Raw genomic sequence first — 26,375 nt, forward strand, 5'->3', positions numbered from 1 at the left:
ACTGTTTTCTGTACAGCTCCTATTTTATTCATCCATTTTAGAGAATAGATTGCTTACACACAATGAATGTGTATGTAGCGTTGTACCTCTGAAGAGCAGAGACCGATGAAATTGAGTCAGAAATTAGAACCTAGTGGCAGAAAACAGTGATACAGAAATCCAGAAGAGGATTAGACAGGAAGTAAGAGCATTGACAGAATATAAAGAAATGAGAATTCAGTGTAAGGCAGATGGGGCCCAGGCTAAACAAAATGGAAAAATCTTAACTCCATGATGTTACTAAGCCCTATGATGCTTTCTGGGACCCTGGTTTCCTCTCTATAGTCTCCATGGAGATGCAGAACACAGACTATTGTAGTCACACTTAAAGGTACATCTTGAATTTGTGGTGCCTTGGTTTCCTTTCTCTGTACTCCTCAGGTCGTCTGTGCCAGTATAACCATTCGCAACCAGTTCTGGCCCAGGAAAGACTCATGGGAGATGGTGATGACCAATGACGTGGTGGGAACTCGCTTTCGCACTTCTGTTACAGTATCTGTTATGATAAAAAGCCTTTTTGCTTTAATCAAAAAACTGTCCTAAACAATGATTTTGTTTGAGTGTTACTATGACTTTCATCAAACTCCATCCACACACTCTCAATCCCAGCTATTGGTTAAAGCTAAAAATTTGGAAGAGTTTTGTATAGGTGTCATGGAAAATGTGAAAAATACAGATAACCTACAGCTGCATTTGGTCATCTCCGAGATATGTGTTTATAAAGAGGTTTCGTGCCCAGATATGAAAATAGTCTGATCTCTTAGGCCTAGCTCATTCCAAATTATATGAACAAGTTACTTGACTGAGAAACACAATCATTTTGGTAACTTGGAGGTAAGAATACTCATCTTCTATGGGATTATTAGGAAACTGATGTGATTCATACAGAACCAATATAGTTGGAGTAGCTAAAGCAATCTTAAACAATAAGAATGAAGCATCCAGCATTCAAATTATATGACAAAGCTCATAGGCATATGTAACTATGGCACATAGACCAACACAGTAGAATGCCTATAAGTAAACCTGGACATTTACAGTCAGCTAACATTCTGCAAAGGCACCAAGACAGAGTAAAGAGAGACTCTTCAAAAAATTGTGTTGAGAAAACTAGACGGCCACGTGCAAAGCAGTGTTTAACATTGGCACATCTTACATCACATATAGAACTCAACTCAGAATGGTAAATACAACAGCAGAGTAGGAGACAAAGGAGCTTAGCCACTGGGTGGGCAGAAGTCGTGCACCGCTGTAGCATGCACCCTTGTCAGACAGTTTCATATGCTTCTTCTGGAGGAAGCAACCTATTTCTGGACACAGAAAGTGAAAAGGTTGTCCAGACTTCCTGGTCAACTAGGTGAAGCCACACCTGCATTGTGATCACGCACCACCTATCCACCCTCTAGACCACAGACCTGATGGTGGAGACTCAGAATCACAAGGTCAAGCAGTGTGGCACCGCCTGCAGCTGCTGGGCAGAACAGCATCTATTTCTCCATGGTCCGTGAGCAGGCTGGAGCAAAGTGCTCGTGAACTGTGATCATGGAAGATGTTAAACATTTTTTAAATATTTGTATTACTATATGGCATTTAATCAAATTAAAAAGAAAGCACTTATTAAATAGCCAGTTGTCTATTTGCTGTCACCATGAAAAGCATTTGGCCCAGTTTAGAGGCTTCAGAGATACTGTAACTGAAGGAGCAGACATAGATGCATCACCAAATAAAGAGTAATGTTTTAAGTTATACTATACAATTTATATATAAAAGAATGTAAAGTTAAAGATACAACACAATTTTATTTATACCTTCTCATGAGTAGCTGTAACTAATTTTCTAGTTATCTAGTTAAACGAATTATATATGTGTCAAAAATTGTTGAAATATTTGTGTAAAGTATATATAGTGAAATTAAAAAAAGATGGATGAAGATGTATGCATAATACTTAGGAGTGTAAACTTTTAGAAAAAGGCACAAGATGAAAAATCTATGATAAGAGCCTTGCTGAAAGACCAGTCAACAAAATCAAAATAATAAGGTAAAAGCTACATCAAACTTGAATGCTACTACAAGAAAGGGGAACAGTTGATAAAATTAAAAGGCAACCTACAGACTATGAGAAGATATTTGCAAAAAATAAATTGTTTGAGAATTGGTATTCTAGATATGAGGAACTTATGTAGCTCTATAAGGACAGAAGAAAAGATTTAAAAGTTGACAAAACATCTTAGAAGAGATTTTTCCAGGGAAGACACAGGCAAATGATGGGTATATAGAATGGAATCAATAACACCCAACCCTGAGGAGAAGAACGTCAAAGCCATAGTGAGGCAGGCCTCACACTCAGTACAGTTTGCAAGAAACAGAACCATGAATGCCGGAGAGTATGCAGAGAAAAGGTGCTCTCCAGTGCACACACAGACAGACCCCATGTCAAAATATAGGGTGGAAATGGTTGGAAACAATATTGAATACCAATCTCTGGCCTTCATAGGTGCACACACGGATGCACACACAGATAGACAGATATAGGAAACATCCCTACTATATATAATAGATTGATTCAATAAACATAGTGTATTTCAATTATTTGATTGCTGCACTTGTGAGAAAACCTTTGAATATGAGCTGAGAAGAGTCTCAAATGGAAAGTTTCTTGTGAAAATGTAGCTACTTACTAAGTCTTCACATAAAATCAGAATAAACTCTCAGTCCACTCAGCAATAGTGTGTATACAGATAAGCAAGATTTCTTTCAACTGTATTAAGCAATGTGAGTAGAATAGTGAGCTTGCTTTAAAGAAATGCATTGTCTTTTCTAGAAAAAAAATGCCAGTTTTCTCCATTCTGGAAAATTCTCTGATTCAGAGCTGGGCATGGTGACACATACCTTTAATCCCTGCACTCAAGAGGCAGGTGGATCTCTGTGAGTTCGAGGCCAGCCTGATTTACAAAGTGAGTTCCAGGACAACCAGAGTTGTTACACAGAGAAACGCTGTCTCAAAAAAAAAATATCCTCTGATTTAGTAGCTCTGATCCTATATTTTTAACAAATTTCAAACTTATACCAATATCCCCACTAAAGACAGGTGTTTTGATACTATTGCCCCGAGTTTTACTCATTCTTTATGTTTTTGTTTTGTTACAATCTAAGGTGGGTCAAAGATATACTCACCTGTATGCTCATTCACCGAACCCTGTAAATGGTGGACCTACCACTTTGGGATTATATCATAAAAGGATAGAAAAAAAGAGAGTTAGAAAAGTAAATCCCAGCAATTAAATGCTCCAACCTCAAGGTATCCCATGGCATCTAGAAATTCTATCTCATTTGCCCAAATTAGCATTCTTCTGTCCAAAAAGCCCAAGCCCTATAAGCTACAAAATCAGAAGCCTTTTGAACTCTTCTATGTCCCATGTGGAAACTATCACACCAACTACTTCATGGACAAGATATTTAAAATATTGTATAAAATTAGCTTTGCACTACATGGATATAGCAGAGATGAAACAGAAATATCTTTTGCCTTTGACTTGGCTCTCATCCCCACAAGAGGTTTCATTATGTACAGGCAAATATTATAAAATTCAAAATGCATTCCAAGACGTAAAAATAAATAAAAGCAAAAACATTCTGGTTTCAGCACTTCAGATATGGTGTACTGACCCTGATACACTAGTAAATGTTAGTATCTTGTCAAGGGATGGATAGAGCTGAGGATCCTGAATGTTGCTGTTCTTCATTTACACAAAAAGGAATATGTTTGCATGAATGTTGCAATCACAAACCTTGATCTGGAAGGAATTTGGAATGTTTTTCCTCCCTCTTCACAGAATAAGCTAGTTGTTCCTCCAGACTGATAGAGTTTGGGAATTGAGCAAATTTGTTGAATTGATTACCAACTTTTTTATTTAAATTCAGAGTTGGAGTATAAAAAGAATAAAAATAATAGTATAAGTAAATTGTTTTCCAGATCTGGGAGGGTCCAGTTATCTAAGCATCCACTTAGAACAATCCCATGGCATCACTTGCCTATTTTGAATCCCAAGAAATGGCAAGAATTGAGTTATCCAAACAGAGATCAAATTTTCCAAGTCTGCAATTGTATGCTGGTCTATTTTTTTCAATTGTTTTTCATTGAGCTATATATTTACTCTACTCCTCTCCCTTCCCCTTCTCCCCTCTCCCACATGCCATTCTTATGATGACATTTGTGACTCTTTTACGTTTAAAAGAGATGAATTAGAAGTGACTTAAATGTCCAAATGACTGAGATTTCCAGGCATTTCCAATGATTTATGATCATGTTGTAACCACTTTTTAAATCAGAGAATATGCTACAAAATGTATGACATACATTTTTATACATATAACATTAGCCAAAGATATATACTATCATATCTACTTTGGAAGGTTATTAAGTAACTTTTCTCTAATAATTTCCATTGATTATAAACCTGATGGATAAATGATGAGTGTTATCAGTCACTAGAATGAATCTCAGTTTGTTCATGAATTATTTGCTGAAACAAAAAATGTCCTCCCTTGGAAGGAATCCCCTTGGTACTTCTGGCAACATGGAAGATTTATTTATGGCAAACACTACTTAGTTGCTTTGCCAAGCTTTGATTTGTAAATTTTCTTTGCAGTTCCTGAAGCCTTGCCCACCACTTTCAGCATGTGGCAGTGTTTCTGTTTCTCATTAATATACTGAGTTGGGAAAGTGGATGGGAAAACTTGGAGTCAGACCATGCTGATCTTGAAGCCCATTCTCACCTTTTGCCAGATGTGTGGACTTCAGTAAAACACTCTCACTGATCATTGGTTTAAGCTAAAAAAAAAAAATCCAGCTTGTATTGAGAATTAAAGGTAACATAGTTAAAAGAGCTAGTCGAGGGCCCATTTTATTGCATCCCTTCCTTAAATATTGACCATCATGATTCTAATGATATTGGGATGGGCAGCCTCTGAAACTGTTTGCTATGACTTTGGAGTCTCATTTTCATGCATTTGGAATCTTACCTGCTTCCCTGCCACCCCATGACACAGAATTATCCTATCTATTCAAATTTTAGAGAAAGTCCAGAAATATAAACATTGATATAAACATTGCTACTCTTTTAAATATCAAATATATTTATAAAAACATATCTTTGGCCATTCATTGAAGTCTATGACTATATACTGATTGAGTACTAGGAAGCTAGGCAGGATGGGTATTTTTAGCAAGTTGCCCATTTGATAATATGTCTTGTAATGCTTGACAATTTACATTATTTAATCAAAACTTGTTCAATATGTGTAGAAACTTCTCAAACAATAGAAAGATTGAACACTGGATATGATGGTATGTACCTGCACATCTATAACAGCACAAGTAGGGCTGAGACAGAGAGGTCCCTGGTGCTCACTGGATGGATGTCCCACTCAGAAATCTTGTCTCAAAAATGAAGGTTAAAAGTGATGGGAGAGATCCCTTGCAGTTCACTGCTGGTCTCTGCATGCACACACAGACACACATAAACACCCATACATATAACACACACACATGGGGGGGAGGTTCTCCTGTCTATTTATTATTTCTGTTTCATGTTGTGCCTGTGTGTATGTGTCTCTTAAACATCTAAGCTCCATCTCCCCTCCTTGCCAAGTGTTTCCATATTGTATTTTGGAAGAAATTACAAACTTGTGTGCCAAAGTCACACGGGTGAGCAGGTTGTTATCACTTCTGAGGGATTTTTTGCTATGTAAAATTCACACCCCCCTAGCTTTTGCTTTCTATTACATTGCCTGTCTTCTCAATTCTATTTTAAAGGGAAACAAGAAACAACAGATCAGCGTGGCATACCTGAGACAAGAGTCCATAGCCAGTGTCATTAATTCACTGAAGCTCACATGGTGGAGGTGTCTAATCACTTACTGCCTTTCTGTCAGATAAGATTAGCCCATGTTCAAGTGCAATGCTTAAAGTTCTTCTGGCTTGGGGCTTATTTAATGATGTGGGTATTTGTTTTTGCTGTACAAGCTTATGCTGAAAACTCTTTTCCCTGGTGAGTTCAGGGCTACCTGGTATGGATCTTTGATGCCTGTTGTTAACAGCACTTGGAGGAGACCAGGCCTTAATTTTTACCTAAATAATGGACTTCATCCATCACATCTCAGAGAGCCTTTTTGACATGGTCAGTGTTTATTGATGTTCAAAAAGTAAGTCTGCGTTTCAAACTTGTGTTTAATTCCAAAGCAATTGCCTTGGGCTGTGCTCTACTGTCAATATTGAATAAGCGGCCTTGCAGGTGGCTTTGCCTTTTAGTGATTTCTGACTCTCAACCAAAAAGATCCATCTTTGTTTTCCGCTAGGTTTCAGTTAGTGTTAGCAATTCTGTGAAAAGTAAGTGGCCAAAATGCCCCCTAACTAAAGGAACACTGATGCTCACCACATCACCCTCTTTATTTATTGTCTAGTTTTATCTTTTATCTGTGTAATCTTTTATCTATTATGTCCCAAATTCTAGGTCAAGCCCCTGATCGTATAGCATTGTGTGTTCACCATGTTTCCTTGCTATCTCTACCAAAACCTTGTAAAATAGGAATCATTGCCCCCACCCTTTTTTATTGAACCCAAGGCTAGAGGGATTTAAAATAATTAAGTCAGAATTCAAACTTTGCTTTCTGGTTCTAAAAACATATACAGGATTGACGAGGAGGGTGGGCAATGTAGATCAGTTGGCACAGTGCTTGCCTAGCTATATGAGGTTTGATTCCCAGCACATCATAAATGGAGCACGGTGGTTGGTAAATGACTGTAATGCCAGTGCTTGAAAGGTGAAGGCAAGAGAATCAGAAGTTTTATAACATCTTTAGATACACAGTAAGTTAGAGGCCAATTTGTGATATACAAAGCCTTGCCTTTAATTTTTTTAAAAAAGGATTATTCTAAGTTATTGTAAAAATGATGTTTCATACTTGCTCTAGGCCTACTCAATGTTTGAGAAATGCATTAGTCATTTATTGGTATTTTAACTGTTGTATAACAAATTACTGCAAACTTCAGTGACTTCAAACTCTCTGTTACTCACTCATAGACTTTGGTGATTTGTCTCTGGTTTGCCCGATCCAAGACAAGCTTATCTGGGCTTATAGCCAGGCTGTGTATAAATCTACAGTCACTGTCATGGTATGGTTTAAATATTGTTTGTTAGCGCTAACACTTGTGTTGAGACCTAGCTTTTTAGTATTTAGGAACTGGGAGGGGGCAGTGGAAGGTTCTTGAGTCATTGACTATGTCTGAATGAAATGGTGCTGTTTTAAGGAAATGAGCTTACTCTAAGTCCTGAATTAGTCACTGTGGACAAGCTATTACAAAGTGCATCATCTCCTGTGTCCCTTCCTCCATTTCACACATGGGGATCGTCCCTGTTTTCATGCCATGTGTGCAGCAACATGTGGCCCTGGCCAGAGAGGACTGTCCAGTCTTGTTCTTTGTTTTGTTTTTTTCTGTAAGTTAAAAATCACAGGTATTTGGGCTCAATTTTAAAAGAAAGGAGATGTCTAGGATGTAGCCTTTTCCGGCCAATAGTATGTCGGGTAAAAACAAGCAAACAAATGAAAAACAAGTATCTCTTGAGGCTTCGACGAGACATATGCAATGTAGATTTTACCTACATCCTGTTGGCTAACACAAGTCACATGGACAGTACCATGTTGGGCGAGATAAGAAGGATTAAAATGTCTGTGCATACTAAGAAATAAGAAAGCACTTCAATAATTACAGATTGGCACTATATACCAAAGCTACACTTTGTTGTTTTAGTGTAATAGAAATGCCATGAGAATTTATTTTCCTCAAAGTATAATATAGGATTTTATTATGTGTCTTACTAAAGCTGTTCTATCATTTTGCTAGCATTTTACCATAGAAAATGCAATTATAAGTAAAGGGAGCCCTGAGTTATTAGAGGTAGGGAGTTCAGTTTAGACCACAATTGCAATTTTTTTTTTTTTTTTTTGGTTTTTCGAGACAAGGTTTCTCTGTAGCTTTGATGCCTGTCCCGGAACTAGCTCTTGTAGACCAGGCTGGCCTCGAACTCACAGAGATCCGCCTGCCTCTGCCTGCCCAGTGCTGGGATTAAAGGCGTGCGCCACCACCGCCCGGCTCCCAATTGCAATTTTAAAAGAATCATACCAATGTAGAAGGGAATGCTAACCAAATTTGAGAAAGAAAGACAAATTTGAGGCTCTTTCTCTTTCCAAAAATATGAAATATTCTACAAGAGAAACAAGAAATATGTGTATAAAGAAAGCTCTTTTTTTAATTTATATTTTATTTATTTATTTTTATTTATTTAATTATTTATTAAGGATTTCTGCCTCCTCCCCGCAACCGCTTCCCATTTCCCTCCCCCTCCCCTGATCAAGTCCCCCTCCCTCATCTGATCGAAGAGCAATCAGGGTTCCCTGACCTGTGGGAAGCCCAAGGACCGCCCACTTCTATCCAGGTCTAGTAAGGTGAGCATCCAAACTGCCTAGGCTCCCCCAAAGCCATATTAAAAGTAATTCAAATGTTTTGAAGGGGTATTAAGCTGAATTAAAAACTAAAGGGGTGACTACCTAGTCACATGATGGCAAAGCTGTAGAGGGGGTCAATGACATTGAAAGTAGTGGTTCTTTATAGGTGGAGGGGAGTATGCACTAAAGTGTTATTGTTGTTGTTGTTTTATCTCAGTCAAGATAAGGGTGTCTCTGATTCAGACAATGGAGTCAGAGAAGCCTTAGAAGAAGTGACATAAAATACCATGGGAGACACTAGTTGGTAGAAGTCAGGAAGCAGTCAGCTGGTTCTCTAGACCAGGAGGAGTCATGGAAGCAGTGATATTGGTCAGAAAGAGCAACGAGAAATACCAGTGATTGTGCTTGGCAGGAGTTTGAGCGTGGGTGAGGAGGTGTGGAATGAAGGGTCAACATGAAAGGGACTAGAATACAAAGGAGCTTGAGAACTGGTGTTTTTGTGAACTGATATTTGAAAGAACTTATATTTTGAGAAGGAAATTCTGCATATCTATTTATCTATCTATCTATCTATCTATCTATCTACCTACCTACCATCCATCCATCCATCTATCCATCCATCCATCCATCCATCTCTCATTAGATGGTTACTATCTTCCCTGAAGTTCAGCTGAGCTAGCTGACCTATGAATCTATGGAATATCTCCAAACCCTTTTGAACAAGCTGGTAGCTTCCATAGAGAATCACCACTAGCCCTGGCAAAGATAAGGGAATTGCCTTCTATTGGATGAGAAACACTTCTGTAGGCTTAATCCTTCCATGGAGGTTATGGAGCCTTTAGGAGGTGGAGCCTCATTACAAGAAGAACTTCACTGAAGGCAAGCTTTGAGAGTCTATACCCTCGCCCCATTTCTTGCTCCATTTCTGCTTCCTATATGTGAATTCCACGTGATCAGCCAGCATCCTAGTCTTATTCCTGTTGTTGTCCACTCTTATGGACTCTTCCTCTGGAACCCAAAGTCAAAATAAACTCTTTCTTCTATAAGTTGCTATTGGTCATGGTGTTTTATCACAGTAATAGAAAAGTAATAAATATAGGAATAAATCCATAGGGAAAAAATGCCACCTCTTGCCCCTAAAGGTCTTCTTAAGTCTCAGCAGAAAACAAAGTCCACACCAGTTTGAATGCAAACAATAGTAGGTGCTAGAAAATGTGTAATTTGCCACTTCCATTAACAATAAAAATGTTCCTGCAGTTAGCTTTTGTTCTGTTTTATCGACTGATCCTATTCAGGATGGATGAGAGCATCAACAGAATATCCTTAATCAGCCCACAAAGGCTGTGAACTTGTTTATCCTGTATGGGTGCCAGAAAATGAGCTAGTTAAATTTAGCTAAAACATTAAGTACCATTCAAATATTTTTCTCTTTCCTTAACTATACAAATCCCACAGAAAATAAAATTTTCATGTCTTAATTGTGATACCGAAAGTCTCTTTTCTTCTCAGCATGCTTGAGATAGCAAAGTAATTTTCAAGCTGAATGTGATTGTCTCCGACAGTCATGATTCAAATATTTAATCTACAGGGAAAATTCCCAGAGTGCCTCTCTCATCATTTCTCAGCTCTGTGGAGAATAAAAGCCTCAACTTTATATGATCTGATATTATTTCCGTTATTGGTATTATGCTGTAGGCAAATATCCTTCAAGAAGTACAGCCTGCTCCTCTCAAGCTTAGTGAGTTACCCATCACAAAGACCTGATCTGGCCTTTTCCGTGTGAGGTGCTTTTACCCTGTAATCTGCCAAGAATTTAATAACCATAATTTCTCTTTATTCAGAGCAGCCTCTAGGATTTAATCATAGATTCTTCACTCACAAGGCATCTTTCTTTTTTTCAATGCTTTTTTTTTCTATCTAAAAGATCAAATTTCCTATAGGCTAGTTGCTCTAACAGGGAGCTTTTGGAAAGCCTGCATGAGGCAGGTCAGAATCTATAGATCGATTACTTAGGGGATCCAATCAGAGAACATTACTGAGCCAGCCACTGGGGTCCTTTCAAGGGTGCTATTATCCATTCTGAAGAAAATGCTACAGGTTAACTCTTCTTTCCTAAATTGTTGGTGTTTTAATATAACACAAGAAAATAAATGCTATATTGCCAGCAGTCTTTCTTCAACTGTAGCCTTCAGACCACCTACATATAAAACCCTTGGTAAAATGAGAAACATGGATTCTAGAAGTATTTCATTACTCTACTGAATCATAATTTCTGGAGCAGGGAACCATTTATTTATTCTGTGCACATTAAAGGGTTATTCTTATGCACAGTAAAGGTTGAAGGAGATTGACCTCTGTTCATGGCAATTCCGCTCTTGGCTCTCATAAGTGTTAAACACAATATTAGCCTCCTAGACCTGCCAGTCAGAGGTAAGAAGATGGCTTGATTTCAATTCATGGTTCTTAAACTCTGTGTTTATGTACTGCTGTGCAATTTGAGGACCTGAGTTCATCCAGCAGACCTTAAAATAACTGAGACAATGCATTATCCCTAAATAAATTTTGAACAGTGAACTACTATGTAATTTTAAAACTGTATTATCATGTGTACTATTTACTATGGGTTTTTTTTTGCTATGTATTTTTAATGATCTCACACCTTTATAGAACAGAGTTTTCAGCAATTATGGTATTTTTCTTTAAAGTCATGGCTGGTGAGATGGCTAACAGGCAAAGGTACTTGCCACCAGATCTGATGACCTGAGTTCAATCCATGGGACCAATATGATGGAAGGTCAGACTGACTCTTACCATCTACCATCTGACCTCCATATCTGCTCTGTGCCGTATATACATGAATGCATAAGTAAATGTAACATAACATTTACAAATGGACCATTTCAGTATTGTGGTGCTATCAGACTCTGGTATTTTAGAAGTTACACAACAGCACTATTTTATTTTTATAATAGTTAATATGTGTGCAAAGTGTGATATAACTTTTTTATAATATGGTGGTTTGGGTGACTTCTAAATTATTAAGGCATACATATCTGTGGAAGTGTTTGAACCAAGTATTAACTACTAAACGGAAAGCTTCATGCAGCTGCTGAGCATCTACTAATGCCACAAAGGTACCACTTGACTTTAGAAGGTTTGGAGACCCCTGGTTGTACTCATATATTGCAGAAGTTAATTACAGAACCAAGTCTATCTCATAAATGGGCCTTCCTACTCAATGGTAGCTTTTGTACCATAGCAGTCTCAAGGCACTCCAGACAACAAGGCTGCCTGTAAATTCACACTAACTACTTAGCATCAGTTGATATTCTCAGTCCACTAAAATAACCAGATCAAACTGAGAAGCAAGGAACTGGGGGTCCAGCCCAGACCTAAGCTGGGTCTGAGCCTTGTTTCACAGCATAGAGACATGGAAAAGGCAGCTAACATAGATCTTTAGCTCCCAGGAACTGTGACCACTATTTGTGTCATTTTTACTTGATTTATTAATATCTTGGAAGCTGGTTCTTTTGTTCTCTCTATAACAAAGACACGCAAAGTGAGATGAGGGAGGTGGCACTCAGAGGCCATGCAGCATATGACTTGTGCTCTGTCACCAACTGCATGATTGACAAGCGGATCCAGGTTTCTTTACAGTCTTCAAAATGAAAAAGGAAGCTCAGTTCCTGCTGGCTAAAGGAGACTGATGGCATATGTAACCTGTATAATGTCAGCCTTTGCTGACACTCACTGTCCAGGGATGAGAAGACACTGCTGTGTCAGAGGAGACCAGCTGTCAGCCTCTGGAGACTCCTTGTTTGTACCCTGTTGAAATTCCCATAGAATTTTTATTAAGGCCTAAGTTATGGTGTACCATAACAGAGTGAGCAGTCTGGGACAGATAAAGTCTCTGGTCCAGACAAAGAGGAAAGTTCATCAAAGACCTACCAGCCCCTGCTCTGAAGCTCCTGTGTGCCTGTAGCTCTCAGTGTGGCTGTCCTTTCTTCTATGGGATGCAATTTCACATGATGCAGTGAATACAGAATAGAGTTGCTCTTTTGCACAGGAAAATCCTCTGACTGGGGGAAAATAGAAAAGGGATTAACAGTACTCAAGGCATAAGAAGGTAGGTAAAAAGTGAGAGAAATCAGCAATCCGCTGATAAGAACAGCAGAGTGTCATTTCAACTAAACAACAAAGCAGAAGAAACCTGGGCCCGTATTTCCTGAGGGTGGAGAGATAATAACTCATCCAAGCTTTTGTTCTTGCCTGGAAAATACTCTCAGAGATAGGGGTAGAACTCAGATCCTCTCTAAAAATGGCGTGCTTGTAAGATGTAGGATTGGAATTTGATTCTAGAAAATCAGATATACCTTGTTGTAAATTTATATAATAGCATTTGAAGGAAGGTGGGACAAAAGGGTGGAACAAAAGATGGGTTGATGATGTTAAAATATCCATTCTCTCTCTTGGGGACAAGGAGAGTCAGCAGCTTGCTGAGTCACAGACCTAGGGAACTGAGAGGGGATGGCTGAATGTTTACCTGCTATTGTTTGTAGCCTGTGTCCTCAGTAGCTACATGGGGATTGAATTGAAGTGAAGCTACTGAGAAATATAACAACAACATGTAGTCCACTCAGCTAGAGTCAAGCTTTGTGTGCCCCATGAGAGAAAGCTGACTACCCGGTGTTTTCATTCCCTGAAGCCCAAGTCTTTTTAAAACACAACTCAGGCTGACCTTGAACTTGAGATCTTCCTATCATCCCTTACCTCTAAAGTCTTAGGATTAGAGACTTACACCAAGATACTTGGCCTTTATCTTATGAAGACAGCAGAAACATTGGCTGGCAACGATGGCTAACATTTCTCTATTTTATATTCTTTGGCCATTGCCATTGAGACTTTGGTCTATATTAAGTCCATTGAATGCTAAAACAAAACAAAACAGCCTCATATGCTTATACAGTATGACATTATATATGCACACACATACATATATATATATATGTATATATACATACATATATATATGCTTGCATATTCTGAATAGAATTGCTCTATAGCCATAAGTGATGAATTGCACACAGTGTTCTTCATTTCTCCATATAATGAATGGAAAAAGAAATGTTTGGCCATTGGAATAAAGATAAACTGTTAAAGGACAGTGGATTGAGTACCACAAGCTACAGTGTGCATGATGTCATTTGACAAATTCTTCTACTTTCCAGTGAAAGAACCCCTCTACCCTCCCCTCAGGCGGGGTGTCGGACCTGGTATGTTTTCTCTACTGAGTGGCAAGGACTTGCTCTTACCCCCTGCCTCCTGCACTTAGCTCTAGTTCTTTAGTCACCATTGCTAATGTGCACCAGTTACTTCTCTCTGGAATGTCCTTGGCATTACACATTCACAGAGCATTTGATCTTCACTGTGAAATCATGATGGGAGATTTTACCTTCTAATTACTAGTTATTAGATGTACCAATTAACAACAATGCCTTAAATGATTCCACTCTCGGTTTAAAGTGTCCTTTCTCTTGCTCTCTCATGCTAGAACCACTGATATAAGTGATCTATGGGGCTCAGGCATTTTTTTAAAAAAAAATATTACTTTCAGTAAATCTTACTCTCCTCAGTAGGTCTTGGCTGGAACTGGTTCTCTGATACCCAGCACGTAAACATTTCCCCTTATGACACAGTGGGGCTTCTCTAGAGTAGAGCTAAGCTGCTTCCTATTGTGATGGATACAATAGGATTTTAGATTTTGCAGGCCTCTTACAATTATGCAATCCCTGTTACTGTACCATCATGTATAGAGCCATATGAAATATACATTATAATGGTAAATCAGCATGCTCCCTTTGAGCTCACTGAGAAGTGTGGGATTCCTCTACCCTGCGTTTCAGACCCAGACATGCCACCTTAAAAGTATCCTCCAAAGACTCCCAGAGTTGAGCTAACACCTTAACTTTGCAGCAGGGAAGGAAGACAAGAGCAAAAGAGCCCAAGAGTAACAGCATTGTATCCTTGAGAACAGCTAGAAGGTAACCATTTTCAGTGGACATTACAATAGTTTATCACAAGATATGAAAGTGGCCACAGTGGGAAAGGGGAGCTGGAAGTGCCACGGTGGAAAGCTCAGCCATGTAGACAAAGTGCAACAGGAACTCAAGCTACCTGCTTCAGCTTGCCCAGTGGTTTCTGTTAAATGTGAACACTGATTTTATAACAGAGATATGCAGCTATTTAATATTTTGCTGAGAAGTCTTACCTGACTGGAAACTCTTGCTGATTGCCTCAAAGGGGTTTCCCTGTTAATTTCTGCTAAAAGATTTTAGACCCCCAATTGGATGGCATCTTGCTCTCTGTTTGCTGCTTCCATCCATCTGCCACTTGCTGTATTTTATTTTACTTTTGTTTGCTCTATACTCTATAAACTCACTAATTCCAAACTGAAAGAGTAGCTATCACAAACCTTCTCTAGACAATACAGAACACTGTAGATGAGATATAAGGGACATATATTTCCTATTCTAATAAAACTTACAACAACAAGTCCAGTATCAATCTATTTGGCTCATGGGAACTGATTTGGGCCATGAGATGAGGCTCTCTACTCCTTCTCTCTTCTCTTCTTCTAATCCCTACGGCCTTTACACATTTTTAGCAGTGGAGACAACAGAATACTTTTTAATCACACTGAATAGTCCTATCAACAGGAAATCAGAGCCCTCTTCTCTACTTTTATCCATCTTCGCAACTTATCCATAGTAACCTATCCAGGAAACAAACTCTTGGATGACTCTCCTCCTCTATTTCAATGTATTTATGAACAATTCCCTGTGTGCAGATATTGTCCAATGCCTATCAAATCCAGAAGACTGGCCACTAGTTCTTCTGGTTCTGCCATTTGCTAAGTAATTGCAAGAAGGCAATTCTAAGGAGCACTTACTTTACTCTGTAAAGAAGCCACTCTTCACAAGGTCACTGAAAAGCAAATATTCTAAAGAGCACAGTCTTGGTGCTGGCCTTATCCCCTTGTTAGCTGTATTCCATATGGCAAACTTTCGACCACTAGTTTGTAAGATCTAAGAACCTTGTAAGAACTAAAGAAGGTAATTTGTATAACATGATTATTTGGAGCTTTGCACAATGGAAGTGCGTGGTAACTGACTACTATTACTTATTTGTGTTTATCATTCTGCCTATGATGGATGCTTCATAGGTTACAAGAGGAGTTGCTACCCATTGAATTGCATTCTGCTGTAAGTAGGTTTGTATTCTTCAGTACCTTGATATATTCCATATTATTCCTAGAAACTAAGCTAGAAATTTAGAAGAAGGAGTTGCAGAGATAGCTCATTCAGTAAAGTCCCTTGCCCAGTTAACATCCTAGAACCTCGTTTAAGAGAAAAGCCAGGCACGATGGGTGTGACATGCACTTGTGTAGATGGAGCTGCGGCCAGGCCTGCTTTTCGTCTCACTTGTAACCCCAGTGCAGAGGCAGGATATCTCTTGTCCTCCCTGATCAGACATTCTAACCTTCATGGGGAGTCCCAGTCCCATAAGCAGCCCTCTCTCAAAAAACAAAAACAAAAATGAATGTTATCCTGAGGAAGGATACTGTATAAAGTTAACCTCTGGCCTTTATGCATGTAACATGCAGATGCATACATAATGTAGAGGTGTGTCTACACACACACACACACACACACACACACACTTTTTTTAAAAAAATGAAAATAAGAAATATAATTGGTGAATCACATAAAACCTCTTTTTCTAATTTCTCTTATGTGCCTGGGTTTGGGTAAGTTTCCTGGAAGTGCCAATGAATTCTGAGAGAATTCCATCTTGCTGCAGTTCTGAAATATTTCAACACTGGCTTCTTTATAACCCTTGTTTTCTTCCTTTTCTCCTCCGTTCCCTGACACCTCTGAAAGCAATTTTTAAAACTCAACATGAAGTGTGAGAATGAATTACTGCAATCCCTCCACAGCCACAGGGATCGCATTCCTTCATGAGAAACAGTGTGCTTGAAAGGCTGCAGCAGAAAGATCAAGGGCTCCTAAAATTAACGGCTGGGGCAAAAACAACTGGAAAGGCTTTCGCTGACTTTAAAACATGATGGGTAAACATTCTGAAGACTTTGATTCTAAGACAAACCAGCCCTCTTATGTCAACATCTTATTAAAAGGCTGATGGCAATCTGCTTCCTGTATCTATCTTCTGTGCGGACCTGCTATTATTTTTTTATTTCTGAAAACCCTTCCTGAATTATTCTGTATGTTTTGGGGAGATTTTTCTGTTTTTTTTTTTTTCAAGAGCATCATAAAAATTGACGTGGATCCTCCCACAGGCTCTTTTATCTAGACTGAATCTCTTTGAAGTTTTCTTTTCTATTTGAAAATTTTAAATCTGTGTTTACTATCTTAATCCAAAGGTATCCTTGTCTACTATTCCCCTTTCCTCCTGCAAGCACAATGTTTTTAATTGCTGATCGTGTTCTAACCAGATAGCATAACTCAAATGCTCATTTTTCTGGGCATTTTCTCTTATGAAAAGGTATTGTTGAAATGAATGCTCTTTGGATGCTTTACCCTATGGAGCTGTATCCCATACATACATATAGTAAAAGAAGCATCTGTTAAGTTCCTTGCCATTTGGACATGTGGTCTTATGAAATTTTGAATATTTTAAATTTTAAAATTTCATGCAAAAACTACTTTGACTAGGACCAGCAAGTTTTATCTGTAAAGGTCCAGATAATAAATATTTTAGGCTTAGAGGACCATAAGCCTGTCACAGATACTTGACTGTATCAATGTAAGAAAACAAAGGTCATTGAAAATTCGCCAATCAAGTGTTTGAGTGTTTCAATAAAACTTTACTGAGAAGAGTCAGGTGACTGGGTGGATTAGGCCCTCATGTCACAGACTGTAGAACCCTGATGGAGATCATCACTTTTGATTCTGGCAATGAGGGATGAGAGAGGAAGAGGTAAAGATTAGCACCTTTTGGTAAACATCATAATAGTAGCCCCGACACACTGCAAAACAGTTCTCTTTTAGACATGCATGAGCCGAACAGTTTGCCAAGGTCCATAGTTCCCAACAGTCTGTTTGAGTCATTAGCAATGTTGCCTGCCCTCTAAAGGGCTGTATCTATGACTTTGACTTAAGGAGTATGGAGAGGTCAGTGCAGGAGGGGGATAAATGAGAACAAAGATAAAATATATGTATGAAAATCCCATAATAAAACATATTGCTTTGTATGCTAATAAAAACTTGCATATACACATGCATATAAATACATGCATAGACACTGACTGTATCTTCTGACTGTATCTTACACCAGTGGCAGGGATCAAATGACAGGACAGGGGCTTCTCAGTCAGATTCCTAAAATTTTGAGAGTGATTAGGGAAGCCACCTGCTTATGATTGGATTAGAACGGGGATTACCAACTCTAATCTTGTCCAACACACAGATTTCCTGAGTCAGTCTTCTACGGTCTTGCATTTTAAAAGGGTTTATGTTTCCTACTCACTATGAAGTTTACAGAACTGCCAGTATAAAGCAAGCACAGTATTCTATTTCCCATTCAGGAGACATACTTTAAATTCCTTTAAAACAGAAAAGAACAAGGATGCATCTTCAGGACAGAGTCAATTACATTTAAGGACATCTATTCAAGATGCAATTAGCACTGATAAGAGTCTGCTTGTCTGTGCCAGGGAGCTCTATGCTGTGTCTTAAAGAACTCTATGGCCTTAGACTTCCCTCTCAACCTCTCTGGTCTCCCCATACTAACCTAAGAACAGAAATGAGGATGAATTGGCCTTCCTTTTTCCTTCTTCCTTCTTCCTTCCTCCTTCCCTCCCTTCCTCCCTCCCTTCCTTCCTTCCTTCCTTCGTTCCTTCCTTCCTTCTTTTTCATTGTTATTAAATTAACATAGGGAGTAATGAGTTTTATTGTGGTATTTTTTAATACATTTTTGTCAGTTTTCTTTGTTCTTAGTCATCCTCCTTCCCCCACTGTACTTCACAGGCAGCCTGTCTCCCTCTTGTTGGACCCCCTTCTCTGGCACCACTCGGCAAATCCATCCTTCCTCCTTCATGTTGTACATGCCTTTACTCTATCCTCCTCCCCACAATATCTTTCCATCTTAAAAACCATCAAGGCTACTTGTAGTTTGGAATACTGACTTCTACATTTTATGAGCATATCCCTGCTGTTGCTTGTGCTCTGGTTGGTGGGTGGAGTGGAGAAAGCACCTGCTGTTTCTAAGCTGCTCTCTGCTCAAGGTCATTTAAGGAAGGCAGAGCTTCCCACCCCAACCATGCACGACACTCTCCAAACAGCACTTTTATTTCCTGGGGGTTGGTTCAAGCTCCTAAATAATGAAGTCAAAATCTACAGAGGTGGAAGCCAGTTATGCTGATGGTTCCAGGGAGCACCCAACATTAGAACATCAACTCAGAAGCAAGGAGAGCCAAAGTAACTTGATTACAAGAACCACTGGACGCCTGCTGGAAAAGCAGCATCTCAGTCCCTGACCTCAAGTTTCTAGGCCAGTCACTAATCAAGATGATAATTGCGATCAAATAAACCACATCAAAATAATTCTCATTCCATCAATTTGATTCCATATACTATAAAACCTTTTCTGTAACTGCAGGTTGAGAACAAAATGAATTCAATTATAAAAGACAGATTGATAAAAGAGATAGACACTGTTAGCTACCATGTGTAACTTATATACATAGGAGATACTCAGAGAATGAAAAGACTTGAGATGGCTCTGAATCCCAGCTTGTATAGCTTCTCCAGTGATGTGCAGTCAATGTTTAAGGAAGAGACAAACCAAAGGAACAGACCACATGTGTGTTTATGTGTGTGTACTTGGTACCCACATGCGCATGTGGAGGCCAGAGGTCAACCCCTGGTGATGTTGTTCACACACTCTTTCTTTACATTTTATTATGCTACACGGTCTCACTGACCAGGAGCTATCCAAATAGTCTAGGCTGGCTAGATCAGGGGTCTTCCTGACTCTGCCTTCCTAGTGCCAGGTTCACAAACTCTTGACACCATGCCTAGCTTTTTATGTGGGTCCAGGGGATAGAACATGGGTCTATCAAGATATTCAAGGCAAGATGTTGCTGAACGAGTCATCTTCCCCATCCCTTACTGCCTCTTATTAGGACAACCTCCAGAATACGCATAGCTCCTTGCAGATTTCCACTGCATCTTCCTTCTGTCCTGGGAGCAAGGTAGCAAACTGGTAAAACTGCTTCTTTGAACTGCTAAAATTGTACATTTCCATAGAATGGGTGACTCGCTCTTTGTCCTTAGACTGTGCCCTGTAAGGGAGATAGAACATGCCACAGATACAGCTCCCTCCTTTTCAGGCATTATTTCATTCCTCCGTAGATTCTGACTTTCCATTATGTCTTCCATGCATCATATGCAGCTGGCCCAGATAGTAGACTTCAGATGTCTACTATCCTATCTATATATCCTATCTGTATATCCTATCTAGTGCTCGTCTCTGTTTGGTCCTTCACAATGTAGATGGATTGCTTGACTGTTTTCTTTTTTTCATTAAGACAGGTAAGTCTGCTAGTCCTTTATAGAGGATCCTTGCCTTATCTTGTGTGTTCAGCTGTGAGAAGGTCATGTGACTTCTGTGACACGAACACTTCAGCAATGATTCTTTCTTGTTTTGAAAAGCTGTTGATGCTTAGCAGTATTTCTGAGTTTGCTTGTGGCTAAGTACATCTTTTTGTATTTATGGTCAGTACTCGATGTCTACTCTGGCTCTCCAGGTCACAGGGGCTGGGACAAAGTAGGGAGCAATGGGAGGAAAACCTTGATACACAGAAACGTCTAGCAAAGAGAAAAGCTAAGCCTGAGGTAGGGAGCAGGGAAGGAAGGCCAGTCGGAAGGAAGAAGCAAAATGCTCTTCATCAACAGCAGGGTCACTCAGCTCCATCTCTGTAATGATCGCCACAGTGAACTCACTAAGGTTTGCTTTGCTCCAGTGTGGACTAAACAAAGAAAATTGCGTTACCTACAATTCCAGGGTTAATCAGCCCTGGCCTGAGCAGAAATAAATGCAGGCTTCAGACCAAATCATACAACTGATTTATATCTTTGCACAATGAATTTTTCATCTCTTGGGTTGAACTTTCCTATCACTAGATATGGTACATGAACCTGAACAAAGTATACATCCCACAGCCTGTGGACTACGTGTAGAGTCTCTGACCTCAGGCTTTAACCACTGCCGGCTTTTCTTTAACTTCCTTTTTATTTGTTTGTTTTTTTTGTTGTTTGTTTGTTTGTTTTTTTTTGTTTTGTTTTTTCGAGACAGGGTTTCTCTGTGGTTTTGGAGCCTGTCCTGGAACTAGCTCTTGTAGACCAGGCTGGTCTTGAATTCCTTTTTAAAAAGAGAAACAAAAGTTTTCTCTTTCATTCTAAGACTTAAATATATATTCTATAATGCTTTAGTGCAGGGTCATGTTTTGTCTAATCATTTATCAATATTTCAAAAATAAAACATTTCACATAAATGCATTAATTTAATATGCCCCTTGGAAACATGGGCAGCACATGGCAAGAATTCCATTTTCTACTGACTCACTATTACCCCTTTATAAATGGTGGTTTTGGACCTTCATTTTCCACAGTCTCCTCTACTCTCTATTGCTTCCTGGACAGTGTTACACATTTACAGCCATTATCCTCACTGTCCACCTCTTATTGTGACACAGACAAGGACAATGGGATAATTACTGTGCTCAAAGGCATTCTGACAAAAATACAAATAGAAAAAGAAAACATTAAAGAAGTAAAGACTCCTTTAAAGGCTGAAAAGATGGCTTACTTGGTAAATTGCTTTCTATGTAAACATTAAGATCCGCTTTGGAACATGCATACTCACATTGACATGCACAAACATGTATATATGCATTCATTTCAATAAATAACTCATCACACGCACTTCTGTGAGCTTCCCAGATGCCATAAACATTTCAGTTTGAAGTCTGTGCCAAGAACATTTTCCCAAATTCTAGATACTTCTGGACATTTGAGAACTGGCTTTTCCCTATCAAGCCAGTATTCTTTGATAATGGTGAGGCTCTTGGCAACCCTGATCTATAATGCTCTCTGCCTTCCTGCTACCTAGTGAAAGGTTTTAGACCCAAGGTCTTTGTCACCACAGAGCTATTTTTCTGTGTCATTGATTGTCGTCTTGGGAAGCCAGACTACAGCATGATTAAACATGTGAACTTTGAATTCCAACTCTGTAGTTTAGAACTCAGGCTTCATCTCTTTCAACATGTATGCTGATACATGCACACTTTATTTGGTTCCTGTTTTCTAGCACTGGACCTGGAGAGCTATTATGGGGAGTAGAGAGGAGCTGTTGCAAGGCTTGACACACAGAGAGTGCTAGCTAGCATGCAATGATGAGTTTCTTCATCACCTTGATACCATCATCACCCCTGCCTTCTGAGTCTGCACTGCAGCCTCTTAAAACCCAAAACCTAGAGGGCTTTGTAATTGCCAACATTTGTGTGCGGCAAGGAGTATTAATACAGACTGTTTTGTGAAACTGATTAAACATGATTTATGTAGATTCAGGGGAAAACTCAGACCAAGGAAGTAGAAGTTAGGGAGAAATGTTGGCTCAGCATCATGATGAGTTTTCTCTTAACTGAAGACAGAAGGCAGGGAATGGGCCCTTTGTCACCGGATGAGCAGCCCATCCCTTGCAGTGTGGAGTAAGATGATTGCGCCTGAGAAATGCCATGGGGCCTCTGTCCACACTCTTATCCACAAGCTACATGAGGCCACTTAAGTTTACTTGAAATGGAATAAAATTAAAGTCCAGCTAGCTCTTCAGTTATACCACTCACATTTCAAATGCTAATAGCAAGAGCCACACATGACAATGGCTGGAGCTACTTTATTAAATGGCACAGCAAATTCTGGTGGAAAACTCCATTTTAAATCAAATCCTTGGGAAAGATGGAGACAGGAGGTATGAAGTAGAAACAGTAGAGAAAAAACTTGATCTGTGAAGTGGAGAAACACTTGCCTAGAGATGCCTACATTTCGGGTCCCATCATCACTCCAGGAGGGGTTTTGAGTTTCAATTCCCTCATGTAGAATTAAAATTGCTTGAAGTTCATCCAGTTAAACTCACAACCACTTTTGGGGGCACGCAGGAGGTGTGGTGCACCGGTGCTTGGGTTCTTTCCATAGTGGAAGTGAAACATTGTAGATCCACTGGCCTCTTCTACAGAAAAGCTGACAAAGAGCCAATTCATTTCAGAATTGAGAACTGCCCACAATGAACATTAAGCAGTTCATACAACACTAAACTGGGGCAATTGTACACATGTATATATAATGTGTGTGTGTGTGTGTGTGTGTGTACATACATATGTTAAGGGTACCCACGCACGTTTGTGGACATCAGAGGTTCTCTCAGTGGCCTGTAGATTTGGCTAGCTTGCCAACAAGCTCCCAGGATTAACTACATCTGCCTCACCAGTGCTATCTAGGCTTATAAGTATATATCACTATGCCTGGCTTTCTTTTAAATGTTTACTCTGGAGACCAAACTGAGGTCTTTTGTGGCAAGCACTTTATTGACTGAGCCATCTTCTCAGCCCAATTTTTCTTCTGTAAGTTATGTTTTTAATTATTTGAGAATTTCATACATGAATATTAAATTTAAATAATCTTCATTGCTTTTTTTCCTTCCAACTCTTGTTGTGTATTCCCCCATTGTCTCAAATATATTGCTTCTTCTTTAATTATTATTGTTATACATATATGATTGTGCATGCACACACATACACACACACACACACACACACACACACACACAAGTTATTGATTAGGACTGACCACTTTAGATTTGATAGTTTTTAGGCCGTTCATCACTTAAGAAAACTGATTCTTTCTCTCTTGGAAAACATTAATTGCCTTTAGTTCTTGATCTACGAGTTGGCCCTTGTAAAATCTCCCCACACATACTGGCTTATCAATTGCTATTGTCATGTGTATGTCTTATTTATGCAACCACATTGTAGAGATTTGATGGTTTCAGCTTCTCTATCCTGTTTAAAAGATACTATCTAGAAGCAAGCATCCTGGTATGTATTCCAGTTCTCATAATATTTCTGCCCCTCTTCTATGACTTTTCGCTGAGCCTTGGATGGAGGAGTTGCCATGTAGATGTATCATTTGGGACTGGGTATACCATGGTCACTAATTCCCTGCTTTTGAACAATCATGGTCCTCTGTAATAGTCTCTTGCCAAAAGAAGCTACTTTGATGAGGGGTGAGGCCTATTCTTCTATGAGGCTATAATGATAAGTATTTAAAATACAGTTCTAAATTATATTGGTTTAGGAAAATGTCAAGTGGTAGTTTTTCTCTAGAATCTAGAACCTCTGCAGCCATGGTTAGTTATCTAGGTTTGTAGTACCAGGTATGAATTTCTTCCTATTGATCAGATCTTAACTTCAAACAAACAGCTATTGGTTACTTCCCAAATAAGTGTGACATTATTGTACCATTGAGTTTATCTTGTTGTGATGGACATGGTTGTTGTTTGTGGCTTTACAGATAGAGAGGAATATTGACTGTTTTTTTTCTCTTGGCAGTGTGCATAACTTCAGATACTATGAGAGACAGTCCTCAGGAAGGGGCTTCCCAGTCATTCCCAGATTGATTCTGCTAAGTCCTGTGTTTGAAGTGTGTTGTGTCTTCAAATCTTTGAGGAAACCAGGGGCAATGGCAATAGTCTGTTTTGGTTTGGGAGGTTTTAGACACTCCGACCAATGACTCAAAGGGAGGTTTGCCATGCCTGACACTGGTATTTTTGTTAGTCTATGGCTTTTTGTATATCACCCCATATGGCATAAATATATTATTTACTTATACTGTGTATATGTGGACAGATATACTTACATATACTATATGTGTGTTTTAAAGTAAACATAGCATAATATGTTCCATATGGCTCGTTCAAATATCCTTAATGGTTTCTTTGTTTCAACCACTCATTCTTCAGTCTCCATCCATGTTACTCTTCTCGCTCCCCCTGACTAGGTGAATCTTGCCCCATTTTCCCATTTCCACCCTCTTAGCACCTGTGTCCTACCCCTTCCCTAGAGCTCCTTCTCCCTGCCACCATGGTCCACCTTACCTTCCTGGTTTCTGTGCTTACTTCAGGCTATAGACTCACATCTGAAAGTGCAGAGCTAGAATTCACAAATGGCAGAAACCATGCAACACTTTTACCATTTAAATGTGTGATTTAGCAGCACACATTCAGGGCAGGCATGGATGGGGTCTGGATACAATTCTGTCTAGGACAAAGAGCTTTACAACTGGGCTCTTAGCCGAGCTGCCTTGTTTATAAGATATGTGAGGAAATCTGCAAGGGTCAATGACATCGTGTACTTTGTCACAGAGAGATAAAGATGCTATGCTCGTGTCTCCTCTTGCCAATGACATTGCACACTCTCAGTAGACAAGAATTATGTCTACAACATTTGTTTCGTCTATCCTTCCCAGAACTGTGCTGAACACACAAGAATTCAGGAACTCTTTACACAATTGAATGGAAGTAAATCTTCCAAAAAAGGATTATGTAAGAACTGCTTCTTACTTAGCAACTTGCTTCAGGGAAACCTGTCTGTGTCGATGTAGCAAAGCAGCCCCATTATATTATCACTTTGGTTATTGATGAATGCTTGTGGTCAAAATGGAAGGGGCTGTTTGTTCCCAGAAGAATAATAAGTAGTCTAGGCAAGGGAGACGTTGTTGGCTAATGAGGACCAGCATCGTTCCTTTGGTTTTATTTTGTCATTTAATTCCTTGAAAGGCTGTTATAAGTAGTGTTTGATTTTTAACAGCTTCCAGTCTTGTACAGGGAAGACGCTCATACTAGGTGTTGTCTGGCTTCTTTGCTAAGCCAGCCATATAGAAAACTCCCGCCAGAGGAACAGTTACAAAAGTTCTTTTAAAAAGATAAAGCACAGGGAAAACAGCTGTGAGCAGCTGTGCCCTTTCTGAGTTCTTTCTGTTCTTTCTTGTGCAGACATCCAGAGTGGAGTGGCAAACTGTTCTCATATCCAGTATTCAGGTGGAAGTGTGTTTGACCTTGTAGATGCCTATGTATGTTTGTTCAGCAATCCCAGAGATAATAAGAGATATCCCTCTGTATATTAGGTTTGTGATTTTGAAAATCAGAGACGTTTTTTTTAAAGATGATAGAGTGAAAAGAGTAGGTGTGTGACCGGGTGGTGGTAGTTCACACTCTTAATCCCAGCACTCAGGGAGACAGAAGCAAGCAGATCTCTGTGAGTTCGAGGCCGGCCTGATCTTCATAGTTAGTTCAAGAATAGACTTCAAAGGTACACAGAGAAACCCTGTCTTGAAATATCAAATTAAAAAAATAGGTGTGATAGTAAATCCAGCCTTTTGGAGCTGAGGCAGAGTGGGTTCTAGTTGGTGGCTAGCTTGGTCTACATAGTGAGACTGTCTCAGAACCTAAATATAAATAAGTAAATAACATTGGATATATTTACATGTTGTTTCATAGTGATAAAACCGGACTCGCTGAACATAGCGGACAATGAGGACTACTGAGAACTCAAGAACAATGGCAATGGGCTTTTGATCCTACTGCACGTATTGGCTTTGTGGGAGCCTAGGCAGTTTGGATGCTCACCTTACTAGACCTGGATGGAGGTGGGTGGTCCTTGGACTTCCCACAGGGCAGGGAACCCTGATTGCTCTTT

General features: G+C 39.3%; 1 protein-coding gene across 1 annotated transcript in view; it reads left to right on the top strand.

Annotated features, from left to right (window-relative positions):
* The window catches only part of Tafa1 (TAFA chemokine like family member 1), a 515,503-nt gene that overhangs the window by 333,198 nt on the left and 155,930 nt on the right, over positions 1-26,375 (top strand). The gene's annotated exons all lie outside the window — the stretch shown is intronic.

The sequence above is a fragment of the Microtus oregoni genome, unplaced genomic scaffold (assembly GCF_018167655.1).
Source record: "Microtus oregoni isolate MIOR12 unplaced genomic scaffold, Mior012 000002F_ref0000024, whole genome shotgun sequence".
Classification (NCBI taxonomy): Eukaryota; Metazoa; Chordata; class Mammalia; order Rodentia; family Cricetidae; genus Microtus; species Microtus oregoni.